Source organism: Oryctolagus cuniculus, chromosome 13, assembly GCF_964237555.1.
Source record: "Oryctolagus cuniculus chromosome 13, mOryCun1.1, whole genome shotgun sequence".
Classification (NCBI taxonomy): domain Eukaryota; kingdom Metazoa; phylum Chordata; class Mammalia; order Lagomorpha; family Leporidae; genus Oryctolagus; species Oryctolagus cuniculus.
The window spans coordinates 67,740,076-67,763,708 of NC_091444.1; the positions used below are offsets into that span (position 1 = coordinate 67,740,076).

At 57.3% G+C, this 23,633-nt stretch overlaps 1 pseudogene; it reads left to right on the forward strand.

The window, feature by feature from the left end:
• Window positions 1-10,858: 10,858 nt before the first annotated feature.
• Window positions 10,859-18,979, forward strand: LOC138844897 (rod cGMP-specific 3',5'-cyclic phosphodiesterase subunit beta-like; annotated as a pseudogene).
• Window positions 18,980-23,633: the final 4,654 nt, after the last annotated feature.

Sequence of the window (23,633 nt, forward strand, 5' to 3'; positions counted from 1 at the left end):
GCTAGACCAAACACGGGATCTTTGGTGCCCACCCACAGATGCATGGTTAAACCAAACATGGGGTCTTTGAACCAGAGAAGGTAACCAGCAGACAGGAAGGAATGCTGCACCTGGCTGGGCCTGGAGGATTTTGGGCTACATGATAGCACCCAGTCACCAAGAACCATGTGCTGTGTGAGTCCACTGCTAGGAAGCATCCAGAATGGGCACATCTGGTTGGGGGGGAGAGAGATGGTCTATCCGTGGTTGTTCAGGGCTCTGGCATCTGGCATGAGGCAGTGAGTGTCTTTCCCGGGTGCTGAAAATGTTCTAGAAATTGTCCTGGCTCCAAATACCCCCAAAATCACCAAGTGATGCACTTCCTGGGGGTGAGTATTCTGGTATGTCAATCACATCTCATTGAGTGTGTTAGAAACGAAAGGAGGCCGGCGCCGCGGCTCACTAGGCTAATCCTCCGCCTTGCGGCGCCGGCACACCGGGTTCTAGTCCCGGTCGGGGCGCCGGATTCTGTCCCGGTTGCCCTTCTTCCAGGCCAGCTCTCTGCTGTGGCCAGGGAGTGCAGTGGAGGATGGCCCAGGTCCTTGGGCCCTGCACCCCATGGGAGACCAGGAAAAGCACCTGGCTCCTGGCTCCTGCCATCGGATCAGCGCGGTGCGCCAGCCGCAGCGCGCTGGCCGCGGCGGCCATTGGAGGGTGAACCAACGGCAAAGGAAGACCTTTCTCTCTGTCTCTCTCTCTCACTGTCCACTCTGCCTGTCAAAAATAAAAAAAATAAAAAAATAAAAAAAAAATAAAAAAAAAAAAGAAACGAAAGGAGACTGAGTGTGGACTATGCTGTCCATCACTTTTTTTTTATTTTTTATTTTTTGACAGGCAGAGTGGACAGTGAGAGAGAGAGACAGAGAGAAAGGTCTTCCTTTGCCGTTGGTTCACCCTCCAATGGCCGCCGCAGTCGGCGCGCTGCGGCCAGCGCACCGCGCTGATCCGATGGCAGGAGCCAGGTACTTACCCTGGTCTCCCATGGGGTGCAGGGCCCAAGCACTTGGGCCATCCTCCACTGCACTCCCTGGCCACAGCAGAGAGCTGGCCTGGAAGGGGGGCAACTGGGACAGAATCCGGCGCCCCGACCGGGACTAGAACCCGGTGTGCCGGCGCCGCAAGGCGGAGGATTAGCCTAGTGAGCCGCGGCGCCTGCCGCTGTCCGTCACTTTCACATTTCCTTCTGTAATTCTGAAGCTCTTGGAATGAAATGGAGGGGTAAATTTTTTAAAATTTATTTATTTATTTGAAAGGCAGAGTTACAAAGAGACAGAGGCAGGGGGGGTGGTGGTCTTCCATCCACTGGTTCACTCCCCAAATGACCACAACAATATGAGCTGGACCAATCTGAAGACAGGAGCCAGGAGCTTCCCCCAGGTTCCCCATGTGGTGCAGGGGCCCAAGGACTCTGGCTATCTTCCACTACTTTCCCAGGCTGTAGCAGAGAGCTGGATCGGAAGTGGAGCAGCTGGGACTTGAATCTGCACCCATGCGGATGCTGGCACTGCAGGTGGCGGCTTAACAGGCTAAGCCACAGTACCAGCCTGGGGGTGGGGATATTTTTTAAAGGGCATCAGCTCAGATTCTCTTCCTCCAACCTCCTCTCTTGCCATGCAGTGCAAGAGCAGTGACTGCAAGGGACTTGCGCGACTCTCTGGAGGGAGCACCTTCCTCTCTCCTTTGTCCCTGGAGCTGAGGCTTCCTCCCTAGCATCAGCCATCTGCATTCCAGCAGAGCAGTGTCATTGGGTGTCACAGGCACTGGGTAAGTCGGCAGTACATGAATACATCTTGCTGTTAATTATGCATCAGCATGAAGTTGAAGGAGAGCAAACTGCACAAATGCATCATGTCACAAAATATTTTGCTTGCACCTGATTTTCCAGTTATGCACATGCATGGATCATCTTACACTTGCTAGCTGCAAAGGGCTCTCCTTATTAACAGCCCAGTGCTTCAATGAAATTGTATCCAGGCGTGGTCCTATTGTATTCAAGGTAAAAAAAAATCCTAATTAAGCACTAATGTGAATTTTTTCATCTTGAAATTTAAATTTAACTGACTCACACTGAGCAAATGAGGCTTGCGTGTGGATGTGTATTCAATATACAAATTCTTCAATAAGTAAGAGAGGGTGGAAGGAGTACAGCACCAGACGACTCCTACCAGAAGCTGGGAACTACGGATTCTGCTAACAGGCAGGGGCTTCCCCTATTTCATTTCAAGGCCTTGTGTAACAGCAGGGGGATTAAGCCAGCTGATACTGGAGGCACTTGTGCCCTGGCCCTGCTCCCACCACTGGCAGTCCCGGCTCCCCGACCTCTAGGCTCGCTCTCCTAGGCAAACTCCAATCAATGAGGGAGCCACGGAGGATTGAAGGCGCCGGCAATGAGCCTCCGCCCTGAGGAGTAACTGGCTTTGGCCGTCTTCCCAATGAGTCGTAGAACTACCCATCAACGGTCTGGGTTGCTGATCTGTGAGCTACACAGTTGGCACAGCAACCCATTCATCACCTTCACCTCAGACTAGCGGGGGCAGGGGAAGAACCCAGTAGCAACTTCACCCTTGCACCAGGGTAACGAGGCATAACCCCCCATGCTACAGGTGCGAAATTTGAACAGGCTCCCCGCCCCTCCTTGTCAGGACCTGGGCGTCATCGCTGGCCCCTCTGCAAGCTGTGTTGCCCTCGGCCTCTCTCTCCCAGTAGCCATGGAAATCCACCTGCCTGGTGGCGACTGTGGCCACATCTGTGGGCTCAGGTTGACAAGCTGGTGCTGTCAGCAGAGCGAATTCTACTCGCACAAACTCCTGAGCTATAAAATCTTCCTGAAGTTTGTCCTGAATGAATGGTGAAGTGTCCATGGCGGGGGTGTTGCCCCAACTCAGCAAGAGGCGCAGGAGACTCCGAAGCAAAGTAGGTGTTGGTCACTGCATTGGGGGGGAGGGGGCTTCAGAATGAGAGCCGCATGTCAATAGATTCTGATTCATAAGAATTACTTAAATCTGCACATCATCAATGTTTTAAAACTTGTGCACGCAAATTCTAGTCTAAAATGGGTGTGACAAGTTGAGTCTAAGTTTGGAGTTAATCACAGAAGTTTGACTTCCGTAGGAGTTTCCCTGCCACCTAAGTAGAGCTCTCACTCACGTGTTCCTTCTGCACTCATTCATTCAGAGAGAACAGGAAGTGAATTCGCCTCAATGCAGACTAGAGGGTGGCATCGGGGAAACATGGAAAACTCTTGTTTGATTCGGGCCATAGAGCATATTCAAAAATGCAGGAGGTGATGGTGGAGGGAGGAGGCTGCTGGGGTGTGAGGGCCACAATGGGCACACGTGGAAGACAGCTGTGCGTGGGGTGACCAGCAAGGGGAACGAGGCACAGAGGCCGTGGATGCAAGCTGAGCGAGGCTTCAGGAGGAGGCAGCCTCGCCTCCCCTGCAGGGACTCTGGGCGGCTGTGGGACTGCAGAGGGGCTGGCATGGCCTGCAGGGGTCCATGGGCCTGGACAGACCCCCTCCGTGTGGCTGGCCGTCAGCCAGGCCTCCTCCCCGTCTCTGTCCACTGAGTGACTGCAGAATCTGCTGCCCCTTTGAGATAGAAATCTCCTGCTTTCACCCTCAGGAATCTTTCTCCAAGGCCTGGGAGTCTTTCTTTTGAAATCCAAACATCACAAGAGATAGGGCCCTGGCCTCACTCCCACAGGAGGAGGGGACGCTGTGTTCAGCTCGCGCGGAATAGAAAACGCGACGGCCCCACAGCATTGGGTGGCCTCCGTGTCTTCCTGTGCTTCTCCATGGACATGAGCCACGGTTAAACATTGCTTTCCGAGGAGCCAGCTCAGCCTCTCCCTGGCTTGCTCAGCCCGCATGGTGCAATTTGTCCGTGACAGGAGTGCCAGGAGATTAATCCAGCAGGAAAACGAAAGACGCTGAAGGCAAAAAATAAAAAACACAAAAAACGCAACCCACAAAGGAGGTTTATTTATAACCCAGCCCCAATTCATGGAAACCTAGGCAGAGCAGTCAATCTTGAGGCAACAGGAAGAGGCTGCTGTGGACAGAGGCAGTCAGGAGACACATGCAGCCTTGGGGACGGGCGGCCATCGGTGATGTGCAAAGCCAAAAGACCCAGGTCAGTTGTCTGGAGGAAATGCGGTCAGGTCTGGGTGGGCTCGTCCAGGGCCTAGACAGACACGCGTCGTGCAGGGCCTGGGGCCGTGTCAGAAGCATACACGGGAGTCGCCAGTTCCAACACGCATTTTGCAGCAGTCAGGAATCAATCTTTGCCTTGTTACCATGCCGGGATCTCTGTGTTAGCTGCTCTGAGAAGGGGGTGTTACCTTTCTGGGGGCTTTTGTTGCAAATCGCAAAATAACTGCCTGTAACTTGGGCTTGATGGAATCTTGGGCACACAGAGAAGGAAATGGTAAGATCTCGGGGCAGAAGCCACAGAGGCAGAGCAGCATGAGGAGTCTGAGTGTCAGTGAGGACCGATCGCCCTGTGAGAGCGTGGCTGCTGGGTGAGCCAGCCCCGCTGTCTCTCTCAGCTCAGAAGGGCTGAGAACAGCTGCCTGCAATTCTGGGAGCAGTGTTTCAGAACAGTGCTGTGCCTCCTGCGGCAGCTGTCCAATGTAGAGTGGGCATCAGAGTCACCTGCAGGGCCACTTAACCACAGTGAGCTGGCCCAGCTCCGGAATGAATTCCTACAGGGAAGAGTCCAACATTTGACCTGTTCAATAGGTTTCTAGGGGAGGCTGAGGCGGCTGGTGCTAAGATCACTGATGGCACCACACATCGGCTGACTGCTGGGAATGCCTTGGTCTCTGGGGATGGAGATCTCACCTGTACCAGAGGCTCCCTTGGGCCTGAATCCTCCCCTCACCCTCTTCTCCTAACTCCTAGCTGAGCATTTGGGTATCAGCTCAAGTGTCCCTTTCTAAGGGACTTGAGGTTATTGCAAGCACCTTGGAGCTATAGTTCAGACTGCAGCTCACTGGGAGGGCTGATTGCTCTTCTGATTGTATATAGTTGTCCCCAGAAGTCTGGGTCCAGGACCCCTGTGGGTAAAGTGTCTGTGAATCCATCAGGTCCCTTCCTATAACATGGTACAGTGTTTGCACCTGAGCTGGGCACCTGCTCCATGTCCTCTAAGTCAATTCCAGCTTACTTAGCATACCTGTGGCAATACAAGCGTGGTGGGGGGAAGAGCTGTAAATCTGCTCTGTCCAGGGAACAAGGAGGAGGAAGCACTCTGTGCGTGCCTGTGCAGTGCCAACGCAAGTTTTTATCCCGAGTGCTCTCTGTGCACAGTTGGTTGTCTCTGTAGATGCAGAATCTGCCAAGACAGAGAGCTTACTATATTTACTTGAGCATTATTTCATTAAAGGCTCTGTAGCTCACTGGGCTTTATGTGATGAGAAGACAGGCGCGGTGGCTCTGTCCACTGTCGTACATCCAGGAGGGTAGTGTCCTGGGAAGGAGCTAGAATTTGGCTGAGCATCTCTCATCTGCTACCAGCCACCACCACATAATTGGAGCATATTACTGCAGCTTCCTTGTCATTTGATTTCAATTTACTTCATTATCTCAAATAAATTCAGATCACTTCCAGCAGCTTCATCATTTCAGGGCTTTGACTTTCTCACCTGCAAAGCAGAAGTGAGAACCCACTCCAGAGGTAGGTGTGTGGTGCACGCTCCATAGCAGCATACCTGGGACCTAGTCCCATCTCCACTGCCCATCCACTTTCCTGCTAGAGCACCTTGGAGGCAGCAGAGGATGGCCTGGTTACCCAGGTCCCTGCCACCCATGTGGGAGACCTGGGTGGAGTTCCTGGCTCCTGGCTTCAGCCTGAGCTGGCCACAATTAGTGCAGGTGTTTGAGGAATGGGCCAGTGGATGTCATTCTGCCTTTCAAATAAGTGCAAATAAAAAAAACCCACCTGCTTCATAAGCTTGCCGTGAGTGTGACAGGCAAACACCTGCCTGCTCTCAGCAGGCCGACTGCAGCATCTGCTGCTGCTGTGTCCTTGCACACTGCCTGGTGTGCAGTGAGCATCAGAAGTCACATCTCTTGATAAAAACCAATTGATAACAGTCAGAGAAGTTATTTGCCAAGCAGAATACTTGTCAAATGATAAATAATAAAGCTCTTTTCCGAAATCATGCCAAGTGCACCTATTTTCCAGTTGAAGTTCTGGGTCCCATGCCTGGGACATTCCTGTCCCTGGGGCCATTGAAATATCAGTTTCTTACTGACATCCTTAGAAGATGACAGTGCATGGAAAACTCATCTGCAAACTGCTGTAGGGACTCAACTGGAGCAATGTGAAGTCAATGCTGCAGGTGCTTTGTTGAGGACAGAAGTGAGGGAATAACGTTCCTGGATGCAACAGACCCAAAGCAGCTGGATGCTAATGGTCCACCACCCCGGGAGGTCCTCCTTTGTCTCAGAAACCACAGGTGCCCCCTCTTCCCAGGTGCTCCTCCCTCTCCATGGCCTCACAGCCTCCCTGAGGGTGCTTTTCTATCCCCTCCTTAAATGCTAATGGTGGGGAGAGGGTGCTCTGGCTCCCCTAGGAAGCCCCAGGGGTTGCACAGGCCTGGCTGGCATCAACATGATGCCCTGTGCTGCAAACCCTGACTCCCAGGTGAGATGGGTCTGCTCTGCAGCTGCGACATCCCTGAAGGAACTCTTCAGGCTCTTCTGTCAGAGAGACTCTGTCCTCCTGGGGGCTGTCCTGCCCACCCACACCATGTCCACTGCCACAGGCAGCTGCAGGGTCAAGCAGGTGCAACTGGTTCTAGAAGCCGCCTCCATGTTGTAGGAGCCTGTGGGGTAGGCAGCTCTCCAAAGTCTGCACCATCTCTGTCAACGTTGCTGGCTTTTCCAACTTGGTGTTGGCCTTGGGCTGAAATTCTGCACACCCTCAATGCATCTCCTGCAACTTTGGTGGCAGGCTTTGTTTTGTTTCATTTCGCTCTGGATCGACATCTATCAACAAGTCATCACTGATGTTCTTGCTGGTTTTGCATTCCGCATAGGTGACACTGTGGAACGAGACAGGGCCTGTGCCACTGCAAGTCCCCAGGTTGCCATAACAAGTGACAAAGAGGCCAGGACTTCAAAGAACAAAAACTCTGGAGCAGGTGCTATGGCACGGTGGCTTAAGTTGCCACTTGCAATGCTTGCTGGCAATCAGACAGCCAGTCTGAGTCCTGGCCATTCCACTTCCCATCCACCCTCCTGCTCAGGTGCCTCCTGGGAGGCAGTGGAGGATGGCCCAAGTGCCTGGACCCCTGACACACGTGTCAGAGACCTGGATGGAGTCCTGGCTCCTGGTTTTGACCTGGCCAAACTGTGCCTGTTGAGAGCATTTGGAGAGTGGACTACTGGGTGGAAGATTTCTCCTTCTCATCTCTCCTTTTCTCCCTGTCACTCTGCCTTTCGAATAAATAAATGAAAATAAATAAAATCTTTTCTACAACATGAATAAAAAATAAAAGGAATTTATTCTCCACCGCCGCCCGGACCCCAGAGGCTCTGCGTCGCTGGGTTTGTGGCCACCTCCGCTTCTTCTTCATGTGGATTCTCTTGTCTTTCTTGTCCTTGCATTCCATGGCCACTCGGATGTCCCAGTGTCATCTGGTTTTGATCTCATTAAGCTAATGACATCTGTGAAAGCCTGTCTCAAATGAGACAAAATTCACAAGTTCCAAGGACTCCATGGAGGATGCATCTTTTCTGGGGTGACCGTTCAAGCAACTGTAAGGCCCTGGACAAGGCGGATGCCCTCACCACCCCAGAGCACAGGCTGGCTTAGTTATGTCTACACCTAAGATTTTGATGAAATTTCCACAGCAACGTTTTCATGCCCCTTTGATCACTTTCTAGCTGGCTTGTAGCTGTGGTGTACAATCAGGAGTTGGAATAAATAGATTAAAAAAAAATCCTGCTGAATGCCTGGGTAAACGGTGGTGTTGGAAGGTTTCCCAGCTAACCCAGGTCACTCTTGCTCTTATCCTCAGAACCACTTTGTAAATCACCTGAGACGCATTGGAGCCGCACTGCTTGTTCCGAGTGCTCTGGCTTGGGCTTCTTCCTTCAGGGCCGGCTGCATCTCCATGCAGACCCTGGAGCTGGACTTCAAATAACAGGACCCTGTTTGCAGAGCATGGCTCCCGTCAGCCACAGGTAAGGGTAAGAAATCACCGAGAACTTTCTCCGTCCCTGCAAGGTCATGGATGTTGCAACTAGACTCTCCCAGGCCATTTTTCTTTAGATCTTCTGATATGTGTAACCTGTGCTTTCTAAGGATATTTTAATAGGTTCCATCAGTGACTTATTTTTCTGGGTCCACAGCATACTTATCATCTGCTTGCCTGGGATTGTATAAATGTTATCTTGGACTCCAAGAAAGGCGTCTACCTCTCTCTGAACTGTGGCTTCATGGACATGGGCTGGCTGCACCAAGTGTTCCAAGGCGCTGGCCCAGGCACAGACTTGCTGCTGTTTGCAAATGAAGTCTGCCTGGAAGAAGAGTACTGTGCACAGCCTGAGGACTCATGCAAGCCCAAAGACAGAGGTCAGACTGAAGGATGTCGCACCTGGTGAGTAAAACCAGCCACGACTCCAGGAGGGAAGTGGCGAGGCCAGGACAACCTCCCCACAACCCCATGTAAATGTGGGACCTTTTGGGAAAGACAGATAGTCTCAGACTGGATAATCACCACTCAAAAAAAAAAAATCAACTTCATCCCACAAAGGACTGAAAGTAAGCAAGGGACCCGAGATATATTATCTCACTTGTGAGCAGGGATTCAGAGCAAGCTTAATGGCCAAGCACACACACAAACTGTAAGACAAGAGTCATTCGCTGGCCATTTATTTTAATATTTATGACTACAATGTAATTCAATATGCCAATAGATCAGTCAAACTAATAGATGCAAACATTATTTAACAAAATCCAACAACAAAATAAAAATTTAGAAAAAACCTCCTGTCACCTTAAGAATAAAAGGGAACTCTTAACATGAGAAAATTCCACGTGGTTTTGAGATGATGTGAGTCAACATGGAGGCAGAGTTCTGTGCTTATTCTTTGTTGCATAAAAATAACCCCATCAGAATTACCCAAGGACAGACAGCTCCCTGGAAGGAAGCACAGAGTCTCCCAAGCTCCCACACACAGGAGGCTCTACGGGCTGGCAGAGGCGGCTTGGGCGTGATGGACCCTGCACCCTGCTTGCACCACTCTGTCTCTGCTCCCCATGTTACTCAGCTTGAGTGCACGATCAGGCTGAAAAAGGGAAGCAGCAAAGCCCTTAGAGGAAACCATCGGAGACTTTCATGATGTGAAAAAGAGAGAAAATTCTTGAATTAGAGTCAAAAGGTTCAACTCTCAGTGGAGACAGTGGACCCTTGGATCACAGTGAGGTTTTAAATATTTGTAAGGTACAAGCAGCCTTAACCCAAGCCCAGAGCAGCCACACCCTGGGACTGCCCGTCGACAATGCACACAACTGACAGTGAGCTTCTGGAGTTTGTGTGGAGAGCCGGATCCTGCCAAGTAACAAGGAGAACCAAACAAGGGCTGGCACTGTGCGTAGTGGGCTAAGCCTCCGTTTGTTCACTGGCGTCCCATATGAACACTGGTTTGAATCCCAGCTGCTCCACTTCTGATCCAGCTCTCTGCTATGGCCTGGGGAAGCAGCAGAAGATGGCCCAAGTCCTTGGGCCCCTGCACCTGGGTGGGAGACCTGGAAGAAGTTCCTGGCTCCTGGTTTCAGATCAGCTTGGCTCCAGCCATTGTGGTCATCTGGGGAGTGAACTAGTGGATGGAAGTCCTCTCTTTCTGTCTCTACCTCTCTCTATCTGTAGCTCTTATCTCTCAGTAACTCTTATCTCTCAAATAAATAAATAAAATCTTTTTAAAAAAGAGAAAGGAGAACCAAAGAGGACTCTGAGTGGATGAGTTGGAGGAGGGGAACCCAGGTGAGCAAGGGGCCCAGACCCACCGGGAAGCCAGAGTGGGCCAATCAGAACCACAGGAGATGCCCTTCTCACCTACCCGTTAAGATGGCAGGAGCTTGCAGTGGCTTGAGTGAGGATGCCAACACCTGGAGCTCCCGCCGGCTGCTGGCTGGTGAACTGAAACTGGGTGCGGAGAATGGGACGGAATCTGGGACCCCCAGCCAGCACGTGGAAACACTTGGTCTCCTGTACACTGCCCTGGAGCACATGTTTGACAGCAGGGCTCATTCCTGAATCACAGCCGACAGATGTGCCTTTTCACATTGCTTGTGGTCACAGCAAAGTGGGACGAGGTCCCAGTCAGGGAGGGAGACCCGGATGGCAGGAGAGGAGGGCATGGAACAACGGGTGCCCATGCAGCAAGTCCCAGACATGCAAATGTTGAGTGAGGGTGAGAGAGGAGGGGCTGGGCTGGAGAAGCGCTGCGCTAGGATCCTGTAGGACCTGATGCTCCACAATGTCACGGGCACTGCCATCCCTGGACAGCCACGTTAAACCAGGGCTGGGCATGCTGCTGCCATCTTTGGAGACAGGGAGAAGGAAGCAGAGAGAAAGAGAGTAGAAGATCTCCAGGTGGGGAAATAGAGCAGGTGCCATGTCCCGGGTGGATGGGTTCCTAGGATCTGCCTGCCTGGCTTCCCAGAGGGGGCCACCATGAGGCTGAATGGTAGAGTCTCCTGCTGTGGGCAGTGAATGTGGGAGGGGTCAGATGGCAGGTGCTGTCAGGTGGGAGAGGGGTGGTGCCTCTGCTGCAGGTGCTGCTGTGTCAGGTGGGGGAGGGGTGATGCCTCTGCTGCTGTGGTCGGCCAACAAGGTGTTTGAGAAGCTGAAAGACATCGAGAGGCAGTTCCACACAGTGCCTTCTACACGGTGCGGGCTTATCTCAACTGTGACCACTATTCTGTGGGCCTCCTGGACATGACCAAGGAAAAGGTGAGGCCCCCACCCAGCCTGGCCTGGCTTCCAGGTGGACAGCTCACCTTGCTCTCCTCTCTTCTGCTCAGGAATTATTTGATGTCTGGGCTGTGCTGATGGGGGAGGCCCAGCCCTATTCAGGCCCATGCACACCTGACAGCCAGGTGAGTCGAGCAGGAAATGGCCAGGCCCCGTGACATGTGGCTCCTCAGCCCCAGGGTGGGAGGACCTGGGGAAGGGGACCGGGGCACCAGGACAGCCCTGAGTGTCTATCAGCTACTGTCCTTGCACCCTGGTGTGCTCCAGAGGTGTGGGTGGCCTCAGCTGGCCAAGGCTGGCATCTATCCCACGGGCTGAGCCCCTGCTTCCCTAAACCACGGGAACATTTTCGCACATGTACCCAGGCTGCACATGTGAGCATGCACATGTATGGAGTGCTGAGGGGCAGACAGAGAAGACAGCTCTCAATCTGTGTGCAGGGTCCTGAGGACAAGTGACATTCCACCTGTGTACACATGCGGGCATAAAACGTGTGCATACCAGAGGTGTCTATCGCTGTGTACACTATGTGACTGTGTGGGTGTGGTTGCATGTGTGTGAGTGTGCCTGATGGGTGTGACTCTGTGTGTGTCTCCTGCGAATGTCTAGTTGTGAATGATTGTCCATGTTTGATGGGTGTGTGGGCCCTTGTGTGTGTCACCTGCAAATGTGTTTGATGCTGTATGGTTGTGTGTGTATGGTTGGCTGTGTGTGCACATGTGGATTGCCTGTGTGTGGTTGTATGTGACTGCAAGTGTGTCATGTGTGTGCATGCTTGTGTGTGGTGAGTAACCATGTGCATAGTGTATGTGACCAGGTATGCAAGTGTGCATGAGTGTGGCAGAGTGCAGCATGCGACCATGTGCTTGTGTGTGTGTGTGTGTGTGTGTGTGTCTGGGGCAGGGCCCTGGTGTCTGCTCACCTCTCAGGGAGAGATCCCACGGAGGAGCTAGGCTAGGAGCCCCCACACCTGATATGTTTTACTTCTCAGGAAATTGTCTTCTACAAGGTCATCAACTACATCCTCCATGGCAAGGAGGACATCAAGGTCATCCTGTAAGTGTCAGCTCTCACAGGAAGCTTGCCATGTGGCCCAGCCTGTGGTTCCAGCTGCCATGGGCACAGTGCAGCAGGGCTGGAGACAGTGAGGAGGGTCCTGGGGAGCTGAGGAAGTGTGACCAGCCCCAGGCACTGTGCACATGCAGAGTGGGTGTCCAGAGGGGTCAGCTGGCCTGTCCATGGGGCTCCATCAGCAGCAACTTCAGCCTGAGGCCCTTGGGTCCTCATCTGGGCTCAGCCAGCCCATCCCCACCAACTGGAGGCTCCAGGAGCAGGGGAGGGGTCAGTTGAGAGAGCCTGGAGGGGAGAGTGTTGCTGTCCCCACCCAGAAGCTGCATGGCCGGGCCCCAGATAGGCACTAGGGTCCAGGTGCCAGTACAGGCACAGGTCAGGACAGGACAGCAGTGCTGGCCACCAGCCTGAGTCCCTGGAGGCAGGCTTGGAGCCAGGTGGCCCCCTCATTAGAGGGACAGAGTGGGAAGAGGGAACAGGTTAGCACAGGGACCCCCACAAACCTCCCACCCCTGCCTCCTCTCCCTCCCTCCAGTCCTCATCAGCTCCCACCACCCACCACCCTCTCCTGCCTTCCCCTGCACCTGAGCTCAGAGAGGGAGGAGACCCATGGATATGCACACCTGCTCACCCAGGTTGATGCACACGCCTGCCCACCCAAGTGTCCATCCCCCTGACTCTCTGTTCTCTCCCCATCACACCCCCAGCTGATCACTGGGCCCTGGCCAGTGGCCTTCCAACCTACATGGCAGAAAGTGGCTTTGTGAGTCCTGTGCCATCTGGGGCCCCCAAGTCCCTGCCCTGGGCCTCAACCAGCCCTCGGCTCTGCCTAGGGCCATCCTGTGTCTGCCAGGCCCCAGCCCTGACCCAAAGCCAGCCCTCAGCTCTGCCTCGCCAGGAGCTCACCCCTTGTCAGAGCCATGCTGCCCGTTCTGCCACTGAGGCTGCTTGCTGTCTTCCAGATCTGTAACATCATGAATACCTTCACGGACAAAATGTTCAAGTTCCAGGTACCAGACTGTTCACTGACAGAGACTGTACTCCACTTACGGAAGAACACAGCCCTGCCTGCCGCTTAAGCAGCAGCCCCGGCCTCAGTGGCTGGCAACAGCCAGGATGAGCTCTGCGCTGGGTCAGCCGGGCCTCGGCTGCTCCTGGCAGACCTTGGCTGACTGGGCTCACCTGGTCTTGGCTGATCTCAGCTGGGCCAGGCAGGGCCTCTGCACAGGTTGGCGTCTGCTCCACGCGCCCTCTGCTGGGAACACCTACCTGGGGGGGACGGGGTGTCTCTCCTGGGGCAGAAGGCTTCTGAGGGCCTCCTGCGGGAACCGGCCCATTAACGCCCCAGAACAGAGTGGAAATACGAGACCCCGAGTGAGCAACCATTGCAACAGAACACAGCATGGCCCCTGCATGGCTGAGGCCTGCACCCCAGGAAGCCAGCCTGGTGGGAAATGCCCCCAGTCCTCCAGTGAGAAAACCATGAGGGAAAGCATTCACACGGCACTCACATGCCAGGAAGGGTGCCCAGGCTGGACCGACAGCCCGACCTTGGCATGAGGGCTGTGCTGGCAGGGCGGGACCCAAGCTGCCTCAGCTCTGGACGCCACTCCACAGGACGGGCCCCTGGACGACTCTGGCTGGGTCATCAAGAACGTGCTGTCCATGCCCATCATCAACAAGAAAGAGGAGATCGTGGGGGTGGCTACATTTTACAACAGGAAGGATGGGAAGCCCTTTGACCAGCAGGATGAGGTTATCATGGAGGTAAACACCTGCCCGACTGTGGACAGCTCCCTGCCTCAGACCTCGGGACTGGGCCATGCCTCCTGGGCACCCTGGGGACCTGTCCCAGCACTTGCTGCCCCTGGGAGCCCAGGCGTGGCACACAGGGCGTACTTGTCCCTCAGTCCCTGATGCAGTTTCTGGGCTGGTTGGTGCTGAACACGGACACGTATGACAAGATGAACAAACTGGAGAACCACAAGGACATCGCCCAGGACATGGTCCTCTACCACGTGCAATGTGACAAGGACGAGATCCAGGTGATCCTGGTACTGTGCCTGTGTCCAGGGGCCCCTCCCCTGCCCGGGGTCCTTCCCAGAGCCTCGTGTTCCTCCAGGCCCACGTGCTCCCTGTGGGGTTTCTGAGGACAGTGCCAGAAAGCCAGGGTCGTGTGGGAAGCGAGCTGCAGTACCCATTTCTCTCTCATGTCTGCACGCAAGGCTACCTGGGCCTTCCCAAGTCGCTGCTTCCCACAGCTCTCAGATGAACCATCCACACACTCACGAGGGCACAGGGGACATGTCAGGCTCCTCCGTGTCACCATGGGTGTGCAGGGGACATGGTCTCCTCCGTGTCACCACAGGAGGGCGCAGGGGAGGTGGACTCCTCCGTGTTACCACAGGAGGGTGCAGGGGACGTGGCTCCTCTATGTCACCACAGGAGGGTGCAGGGTCGTGGTCTCCTCCGTGTCACCACAGGAGGGTGCAGGGGACATGGCTCCTCTATGTCACCACAGGAGGGCGCAGAGGACATGGCTCCTCTATGTCACCACAGGAGGGCGCAGAGGACATGGCTCCTCTGTGTCACCACAGGAGGGTTCAGGGGATGTGGCCCCTCTGTGTCACCCTGAGGGTGGGGGCACAGTCCTTTGGCCTTACACATGTATGCTGTATGCTGCTCCCTCCCTGCCTACCAGAGACCATCTGGGGAAGGAGCCCACAGACTGTGAGGAGGAGGAAAAGGGCCTCATCCTGGTGAGCTCCCCCTTCCCGTCCCTGGGCTGCGAACTGGCCTCCTGGTGGTGGTGGGGGGGGGAAGAGTCCTGTGCTGCCCACTGCCGCCTGCTGGCTGTACACAGTGTCCACCCTCCTTGGCCTGCCATGTCTACATAACTCGGGCTTTGAGTCTGGCCAGTGTATGAGCAGTTGTCCAGCTACAGTGGAAGTAATATGTGCTCTCCCAGAACCATCCGTGTTGTCATCTCTGTCCGTCTTGCTGTCCTCACTATGGGAGTGGCCAGGACCCATGACACCCAGTGCATCTTTGTTTGCATGTGTCGCATACACACGTGTGTCACCCATGCAATATCACCACCACTGTGTCTGCCGTGTGATTTTCCAGAGCCACCCCTGGGGCTCGGACAGGGAGCTGCTACCCTGTGATCATTTGCACGTGTCTGGGGAGTGAGTCTGCACCTGTGTGCCTGCATGTGCACATGTGTGCCTGAGCTGTGTGTGCTTTGCCCATGTGTACTTGTTTACATGTGTGCCTGAGCCATGTTTGCCTTGCCCATGTGTACTTGTTCACACGTGTGCCTGAGTCCATGTGTACCTGTGCACCGTTCTGTGCTTAGCTTTGTGCCAACTTCCCTGATGTTTTGGTGAGGACACAGGTGGGAGGGAGGAGGGGACCTGCCGAGCCAGCAGAGGACGCGTGTGCTGGGCTGTAGACTGGAGTGGCCAGCAGGGCAGGTATCTCTAGAGGCAGCCACAGTGTCCGGGCTGGACAGCAGGCTCAGGGAGGAGACACATGACAAGTTGAGTGGCTGGAGGCCTGACCCTCAGCCCATGATCCTCCTCACAGAAGGAAGAGCTGCCAGGACCCAGCAAGTTCAACATCTATGAGTTCCACTTCTCCGACCTGGAGTGCACCGAGCTGGAGCTGGTCAAATGTGGCATCCAAATGTACTACGAGCTGGGTGTGGTCCGCAAGTTCCAGATCCTCCAGGAGGTGGGAGGGGTGTGGTCGGTGTCCCAACCTCCAGGAGGTAGAAGGAGGGGTCAGGGTCCAGACCCTCAGAGGTGGGAAGGGTATGGTCCAGGCCTCAGAACCCCCAGGAGGTTAGTGAGGGGGTATTTCAGAGCCCCAGGAGGTGGGAGCAGCATGGTCAGGGTCTCAACCTCTAGAGGTAGAAGGGGAGGGGTCAGGGTCCCAACCCCCAGAGGTGGGAGGGGCGTGGTCAGGGCCTCAGAGCCCCCAGGAGGTGGGAGGGGCATGGTTGGGGGGGTGTCTCAGAGCCCCAGGAGGTGAGAGGGGTGTGGTCAGGGCCTCAGAGCCCCTAGGAGGTGAAGGGGACATGGCTGGAGGCTCCAGGTTCCATGAGAAGGTTTTGGGGCAAACACAGCCAGTCTGTCTGGAGTGAACACCAAGTGGGTAGAGGAGGGAAGATGGGGTAGCAGGAGTGGAATTTTTCCCTGAGGGGCCCATCAGGAGGTCACTGTGAGGCGGCCTCCAGGTGGCAGTAGAGCCCTAGGCCCTGGCAGGTGGTCTTCCTTGCTCTGCAACCTCCCCTCCCCAACCCAGGTTCTCTTCCCTTGACCTGCTCCCACCACTGTGCCTGCTTCCCACAGCTCAGAGACAGGACACTGCACGGTGAAGGAAATTTTACTAAACACAAAGAGGAAACATTACACACGTATAAGTTAGAATAAAAAAAAAAAAGTCTGTTTTCTGACCCTAACTGTCTCAGTGGACACAGCTGAGGCCCCTGCTGCCCACATCTGTCTCCCAGCCTTGCCCAGGACGATGTCCTGTCCCAGTGGGGCTGCTCTTGGCTTCTGCCCTGCCCAGGCCTCCTGCACCCCTCCACAAACCACTCCCCGAGGGCTGGTGACAGGGGTGGGGCTGGGCCCAGAGCCTGTGTGCTCCCCCAGGTCCTGGTGTGGCTCCTGTTCTCCGTCAGCAAAGCCTAATGCTGGATCACCTACCACAACTGGCGTCACAGCTTCAACGTGACCCAGACCATGTCCATGCTGCTCATGGTGGGTATGCAGGCAGGCAGATGGGGGGCCCGAATCAGACCCAGACCTGCCGTGGGGGTGGGGACAGGTGCAGCACAGGGGCATCCATGGGCAGACAGGGGCCCCAGTCCCACATGGGCCTCTCATGGTGGGGTGGAGGCGGGCGCCTCTGTCCAGTTCATTCCTACCCGCACCGTGGTGGATGGGCAGGGGCCCAGCTCCCCCTCCTCACGTCCCCATGTGCTGCCCCCACCCCTCAGATGGGCAAGCTGAAGAGCTACTACACTGACCTGGAGGATTTCACTATGGAGACAGCCGGCCTGTGCCATGACATCAACCACCGCGGCACCAACAACCTGCACCAGATGAAGTAGGCCCCTGGCCGGGTGGGCTGGGAGTCACCACACCCTGAGGTGGACCTGACTTGCTGCCAATGGCCATGCAGCACCCAGGGTGGGCTGGAGTCGGCAGCTCCGGCCGCTCCTCCACGCTCGTTTTCCATGGCACACATGGCAGGTCCCAGAACCCCTTGGCCAAGCTCCAGGGCTCTTCGATCCTGGAACAGTACTACCTGGAGTTCAGGAAGTTCCTTCTGTCCGAGGAGGTCTGTGTCCTCACTTCCAGCCATCAGAGTCTGCGTGACCCTGAGCCAAGGGAGACCCCAGGGCTCCGTGTGAGGATGAGGCCGGAGGCCAGCTGTGCCCCTCTGAGGAGGCAGTGGCCTGAGACCATCGGCGCAGAGTGGCCAGCAGGTGTCCTGTAAAGCTGGGACCTCCTCGGCCCTGCCCCTGGCAGGGCGGTCATCCAGGTCCCAGGACCCAGAGGAGGCAGAGGGCACCCGGCGGCCGCTGTGGGTGAGGCGACCACGCAGGGTGCAGGCCCAACCCGGGTTCCTGCAGCGTGTGTGGGGACAGAACCCCGGAGGCCAGATCGGGGCCCACCCAAGCACCAGGATGGGTCAAGGGGACAGTGGGGGCGCCGGCTGCGCGTGGCTGACATGTGATCTCCCGCAGAGCCTCAACATCTACTAGAACCTGAACCTGCAGCAGCACCAGCACTTGATCCACCTCATGGACATCGCCATCATCGCCACTGACCTGGCGCTCTACTTCAAGCGCGCTCCCCTCCATGGAAGGGCGGGGCCACGCCGGGGAGGGCGGGGCCATGCTGAGGGAGGGATCACGCTAGTGGTCGGGTTGTGATACCCCGGCTTTGGAGGCTCTGGGAAGCAGGCGGGACCCCCGGGGTGACTCCAGCCTCAGCTCCCCCTCCTCTCCGCCCCTCTCCCCGCCGCCCCGGCTATGGGCTCAGGAAGAGGAGGATGTTCCAGGTCGTGGACGAGACCAAGAACAACCAGGACAAGAAGAGCTGGGTGGGGTACCTGTCACTGGAGACCACGTGGAAGGAGATCGTCATGTGGGTGAGAAAGAGGCATTTGGGATGGGCTCATCTGCCACATGCCATCTCCTTTCAGGGGACGCTGGGCGTCCTGCCCCAGCCCCGCCTGCAGTAACCATGTCCGCAGGAGCTCCCTCACACACAACCCCCCAACATCCCCTTTGGGGCTTTGCTGGGGACCTGATGTCCTGCTCATTGCCTCTCCCTCACCGACAGCTCTGTCTGCCGAGGGACGCCCGGCGGTGGGCCAGGCCGGGCAAGCCTGCAAGGGTTTGGGCTGGGAAGCCCCTGTGGGCGGCCTGGTGATGGCTCCACCCCTTCCAGGAGTTCTCACTGTTCCAAGAGGAGATCCTGCCCATGTTTGACTGCAGAACAACAGGAAAGAGTGGAAGGCGCTGGCGGATGAGTACGAGGCCAAAGTGAAGGCCCTGGGTAGATGTGGGGCTCCGTCCAAGGGGCCTCCAGTGTGTGAGCCCCACCAGCAGACGTGTGGAAGGCCGGCCCCGCAGGGCAGAGAGGCCTTCACTGGCATTGCCAGTCCTTGCAGGGGCTCGGGGAGGATGGCAGCCCCAGGGAGTGGACACAGCCAGACCCAGCACTTGCGCTACTCCCTGCCATCAGTTTTCACCAACACTGAGAAAAAGTCCTGCGCCTCCCAGAACCCAAGCCGCAAATCTGAGGGGGTGGAAGCCCTGGCGAAGGGGGGTGACTCCCCTGGACAACAGGGCCAAGACTAAGGCAGGCCCAGCCCCAGCTAATTGGCTCATCGGCCCCGGCTGGCCCCACCATGCTCCACCCTCTCTCCTGCAGGGACCGCAGAGGTCACTCAGAGCAGCAGGGAAGTGGCCTGTGTGGCTCCCACTCACGGCCCCCCCTTCTCTTGCAGGCGGCACAGAGATCTGCAACGGGGGCCGGCTCCCAAGTCTTCCACCTGATGCATCCTGTGAGCTGCATCCCAGGACCTGACTTGGGACCTGCAGAGCCCCCAGCTCCGTCTCTGGCAGTTTGGTGTCAGGTTAGGCCGCCAGAGGAAGCAGCGTTGAATTGTTCCAAGGTTTTTGTGTTTTCACAAATCTAAGCCAGGTGTGAGTGCTGTGAAGTGGACGCTGCCGCGGGAGAGTCCGAAGGGCCTGCACCTGTCTGAGTGCACCCAGGAGGCCGGCCCACGGAGGCCGCCTCTCGTGGTCGTAGACCCAGCAGATCCAGAATAAAGTCAGAGAAACCGAGCTGCTGTCTCCGCGCGCAGGAGGGTTCCCGGATGGTGCCATGCGGGAGACAGGAGTCCGCTCCCCGCCCATCCCAGGCCGCGCAGGAAGGAGGGAAACAGACTCGCACCGCACTGGCCGCTTTATTCCCGCAACGAAGCTCGGTTCTGGGACACACTCACTTGAGGATGCTGTCGTCCTCGGCTGCGGCAAAAAGGCCGCAGTTAGGGTGCCCTCCCACCCCCAGCTGCGGGCCAGCCGCCCTGCGCCCCCACCCCGGGACCGCGCGGCGAGGTACCTTCCGCCCGCTCCCTCGAGATACGCTTCAGCTCATCCTGCTTCTGCTTTCCCGCCGCCGCCAGCCGCCTCTCCTCCTCCGCGCAGGGCTTCAGGTAACCTGGAGCGGGACGGCGAGGGCTCCGGTGAAGCCGCAGAGGGGGCGCCAGGGGTCCGCGCCCACCCTCCCGCCCCGCACGCTGGTCACTCACTGTGTCGCCTGACTCGTGCGCCACGCCAAGAAACAGCGCGGAGTAGCGGCCGAGCTGCGGGAGAGGGCGTCGGGAGGACTCGCACCGCGGGGCCGGGGGCCACAGGAGGCCACAGGGGGTGAAGGGCTGGGGTGGGAAGCCACGGGGCGCGCGAGGGGGTCCCGGGGGCGCAGGGCGGGGGCGCGGAGGGCACGGGGTCGGGGGCGCGAAGAGTGCCAGGAGTCCAGGGGGCGCGGAGGGCATGGGATGGGGGGGATGTCCCAGGGTCCTGAGGCAGGGGCCGGGCAGGGGCAGATCACGGAATCCGGGGGTCGCAGCCCGCAGGCGGCGGCTGCAAAGCTCCTTTCACCTTGATGAACGGGGAGACATACACTGGCGGCACCATCTTGTCCGTGACCTCGAACCAGAAGCAAAACCCCTCGATGGAAGCCACGCGGAAGGCTATGGGCCAATTCTGCGGGCGGAGGGGCGCATGCGCTGCAGTAGCAGAAGGGGCCGAGGCAGCCACCCCAGGGATGACGTCAGGGGTGCGGTGTACACGTAGAAGGAACGGACTTGGGCTTCGATTACGCATGCGCGGCAGCCCCGTCCTGAGCGCGACGGTGCGGCCCGGGTGCGGGCGCCGGGGTGTGTGCTTGGGCTGCATCTGTGCGCGTACCGGCGGAGTGCGAGTCACGGCACGAGCGGCAAAGAGGGCCCACGGTCTGCTGGGAGGGTCCCGGGGTCCGGACGGGAGGCTCACCCGCCGTGTGTGCGCCTGGCCGGGAAGGGGACTAAGGTCTCCCCGGGGAAGCCTACTCCGTGACCGTTCCCGGCCTGTCCACGGGACCTGGGGAATACGACGCAGCCGCAGACGCCTTGGGTGCCCCAACGTCCGCGAGCGGCCAGCCGCGTCCCCCAACCCGAGCCTGACCCCAAGCCCTCAGCCTGACCCCACTCTGTGGACATAGGCCTACCCTCCACCCCCACAGACGGCTCAGGTGATGGAAGCTGTGTCCACTTGCCTGCGCCTTAGAATAAACCCGGCCCCTCACCATCCGAGGTTTCCAGAGTCAGAAATTAGTGTGTGGGGGGGGGGCCGGGAGGGCACAGGACCCGAGGTCAGGGGGCTTAGGATGCCAGGGCTGCCTGGCCCTCGCCTGCGAGAGCCCGCTGCACCTGTGGGAATGGCTGCGGCTTTGGGCTCCCTGGAGCTCCCACCCTCTCGGGCTCACGGGGCGGCGGGGGGGGGGGGGGGAGTGTCGCCAGCCCCTCTCACACGTGATGACCACAAGCCATGCTGGTGCTCGTGTTCTGGGTGGCGCGCCTGCGGCCAGCTCCGGCCCCATCCAGGGCTGCCCTTGTTACGGTTTGCTGACTACTAATTCGAAATTAAAAAGCTATGTGGACTCTTGCCTCGTATTCAGATAAGAAACCTGAATATTGGCACAAATAGACCAGGCAGCATGGTGAGTTTTTAAGCTTTTTAATTCAGTGAGAAATGCACAGGAGAGTGAGGGAAAGTCTGGAAGTTGGAATCCCTACCAGGCAGAAAGCAGGCCAACAGCCAGGTGCAGCAAGCGTTTTGTGCAGCTATTAACAGCTTATCACGGGCAGTGGCATGGACGTCCCAAAGGCCACGCATCCCAAAGTGGGGTTGGGGGGCAACAAAGAGCTATAGCGGCAAAAAAGGGCCGGGCCCATTGTGTTTCAGCGCTTTAATCCTCTGCCGAAGGGTAGTAGTTAATTACCCTGATTGGCAGGTGGGCATACAGGTGTGGTCAGGTAGGGGCCTGAGATCACACGGGGGCTGGTCTTCCAGCTCACAAACCTAATCAGTTTTATCCTGTATGTCCACCTACAATACACTCAGTGCCTGCCAGTTGGGGTCCTGGTCCCTGTGAGGGAGCCCAGGACAAGCAGCAGGCCGGACTGCCACCCTGCACCCCTTCCCAGCACGCACACACCCAGAGTGGGATGGATGTGTATTGGCCAGGGCCGGCAGACACAGTCAGCAAAGGCTGCCTCAGCCTGCCCCAGCCTCATGGCAGCTGACTTACCCTCTGCATCCCAGCAGCCACACCCACACCTGGTCACTGGCTGACCCCTCAGACAGGGGCCTGAGGAGCCCACACTGGGCCTGGGGCTTGTGGGCTACAGCACGTGGGGAGTCACCTGACCCATGCCAGCTTGGGCAGGTGTGGTTCGGGGAGCCCTGCCCAGGTATCACAGCCACACCTCCTGCTCCCTGTAGCCCAGGCTGTGGCTGGCTTAGGTCCTGCTCCCCACACCCCCATCCCCGCTCCTACCAGGCTATGGCTGCCCTGGGTCCTACACCACCCTGCTCCACCATCCCTGCTCCCTCCAGGTATGCTGCCCCTGGGTCCCCTCCCTGCACCCCATCCCCACTCCCTCCAGGCTGTGCTGCCCTGGGTCCCCTCCCTGCACCCCATCCCCACTCCCTCCAGGCTGTGCTGCCCTGGGTCCCCTCCCTGCACCCCCATCCCCATTCTCTCCAGGCTGTGCTGCCCTGGGTCCCCTCCCTGCACCCCCATCCCCACTCCCTCCAGGCTGTGGCCACCCTGGGTCCTGTTTCCTGGGCCGAGGCATCCCACGTCTGGCACCAACAGCCAGATGTCCCAGTTCAGGCCTTCCAGTCAGCCTGATCATCTCCAGGTCTCTTCCACCCCAGAAATCTGACCCCAGTGAGCTAGGCAAGAAGTTGCCAGTCTCTAGGCCAGGATGGGTGGCCCCAGGCCAGGTGCAAGCCCTGGCCCCAAGGCGGGGAGGATGGTGGCCTGAGCTCCAGAACCAGTTCTGTGGATGCATGGTGACCCTTCTGCTGCTGCCACTCTGCACAGCTCTGGCAAGGGCTCCTATCCATCCCGGGTGAGCATGCACCCCTCCCAGGCCCTGGGGGAGACTCACGTGGCCTTGCCTGGGCAAAGGGGCAGGACCGGGCTGTCCATGCTCACTGTCCGGTTATGCACTCTCTGGGGTGGCCTCAATCCTGTCCTTGTAAGGAGTGGCAGCCTGGGGGACCGGGCAGGAACTGTGGTGTAGTGGGTAAAGCCACCGCCTACAGAGCTGGCACCTACAATGCTGGTTCATGTCCTGGCTGCTCCACTTCTGATCCAGCTCTCTGCTGTGGCCTGGGAAAGCAGTAGAAGATGGCCCAAGTCCTTGGGCCCCTGTTCCCATGTGGGAGACCCAGAAGCTCCTGGCTTTAGATTGGCCTAGCTCTGGCCTTTGAGGCCATTTGGGGTGTGAACCAGCAGATGGAAGACTCTGTGTGTGCCTTTCAAATAAATTAATCTTTAAAAAAAAAAAAAAAGGTGGGGCCTGGGCTGGAGGGACTGACTGTGATGGGCGGAGCACAGCATGGTGACCTGCAGAGGCATATGAACTGTGGATGTGCACACATGTGCAATTTGAATGTGTCTTGCATGAGTGTGTGGGTGTCAGCGTAGCAACCAGGGCAGCATGAGGCACGGGCTGGGCCCTCAGGAAGTCCTGGTGCCTAGGACTGGCCACCCATGGAGTCTGTTTGCTCCAGGGCCCTGGAGGCTGCCATAGCCATCCCTGTTCCCCAGCCCCAGCTCCAGCCACCCCTCCCCAGGACGCAGGCTTGGGGCTCCTCCAGCACCATAGGCCACGACAGTGAAGTCTCCCGGACTCTTGTCTCAGGCCAGCAGTGAGACTTGGAAGAAGGGAGGGCA